Consider the following 1851-nt stretch of genomic DNA (forward strand, 5'->3'; position numbering starts at 1 on the left):
TGTGTCTGTGAATCCGAGAGGATCTGCAGACTCTTACATGTTCTTTTTCTTCTTCTCAGCACCTCCGAAAGCCAGTCAGACTTGGTGGGCAGCAGCCCACTCCCGTGTGCCCATCATCCACAGTTGCCACACTAGTGTCTGCAACGGCGAAAGAAAGACAAAAGAAGAAAAAGAAAAGGATGCGCGTAGAAGTCAAAGTTACGCATTCAACTGCACTAATTCCACGCTGCGAGCCCGCCACGGTGAAGCCACCGCCGACGCCGTCTTAGAAAAGCCTTCCTCGTGAGCCCGAATCGCTCATGATGAGGACTGAGGTGTCCCCGTGCTTAGCCTACACACGCGCACATAAGCGAGCGAGTGCACGCGCGCGCACACTGCATCCTGTTCTCACAGAGGGAGAAGGGAAAAAAAAAGCGCAGTCACGTGACCCGTCCCCGGAGCAGCACATTTCAGCACCTTGGACAGAAACTCCGACAAACAACACGCAGGAAGAGACGTGTGGAGAATCCCCACGCAGATAAGGCTTATTAGGAGGCCCTGTAGACCGACAACACACACACACACACACACACGCACACACACACACGCACACACACACACACACACACACACACACACACACACACACACACACACACACACACACACGCACACACACACACACACACACCGGTGTGAGAATTTGATCCACACTTGAACTACTACCACATTTGGCGACGGGGAATCAAGATAAGCTCATGCAATGATACTCATTGATTTTTTTTTCTTCTGGTTGTATTTATATTCTGTCTTGTTTTTTGACCAGGCTTTATGAATTGTTATTGTTCTTTTGCCACTGTACACCACTTTGGTCAACTTTGGTTTTTAAGTGCTCTATAAATAGTCTAAACTTGATCCTTGAAACTATTATTATTATTATACTATTGATGTATAACATTTAAACGTCCTTGTTCAAGTTTTATTTATTTAGTGTTAAGTGTATTAGTTATTTACTTGTTATGTCCCTCTTAAAACTGCTTATTTTACTGCTGGAACACATTTATTTCAATGGGGATGAATATAGTTATATCTTATCCATTGGGAACGTTTTTTGTTGTTGTTGTTTTGTTGTTGTTGTTTAATTATTACTATATATCAAGTAGTGTAGTTAATATAGAACACAAACAAAACACTAACAATGAGTTTATGCAATAATGTAGAAAATATAAATGTTGTATCCTGCAATAAATCCTGTAGTTTGTTGTTGTTGTTGTAAGTGTAGCTTTCGATTGCATGTGCAGGTGTTAGTATTATTGTGTCATCCTAACACCAACAAATTTTGATTTGAAGTGAGGACAAAAAAGCAATGCCTACAATAAAAGTACACATGGTCCACACATGACAGATAACGAGTGCCAGTGACAACACACAGGCCCAGTCCTAGATTGGGAAAGACTGGTTCAAAATGACTGCATATAAAGTATTAAAACTAGCTCAACCTTGATCTGCTACAACTCTAAAATACAGATTTGATGCATAAGTATTACAAATACGATAAATTCGAATAATAATAATAATCTGAAGTAAATCATTTGAAAATATGCAGATGTTCATGGACCGCTGCTGAGGAGTTTCACTTCATCCAGCTTGGGGCTAAGCTTTCAGTAATCTTTAGTTTGAATAACTTTATCTATAATATTTGCTCCATCGATACATATTGTGTAACTGGCTCTACATCAGTTACAGTGTAATACAATACTTATCTAATGCCCCCTTTGACTGTTTGCCAGCATGTCCTGATCTTGAATCAGCATATTTTCTTCTTTGTGCCAAGTACAAAGCTGAGAATCTTTGAATGTTGCCTCTCTCTCT

This window comes from Cyclopterus lumpus, chromosome 3, assembly GCF_009769545.1.
Source record: "Cyclopterus lumpus isolate fCycLum1 chromosome 3, fCycLum1.pri, whole genome shotgun sequence".
In the NCBI taxonomy this organism is placed as follows: Eukaryota; Metazoa; Chordata; class Actinopteri; order Perciformes; family Cyclopteridae; genus Cyclopterus; species Cyclopterus lumpus.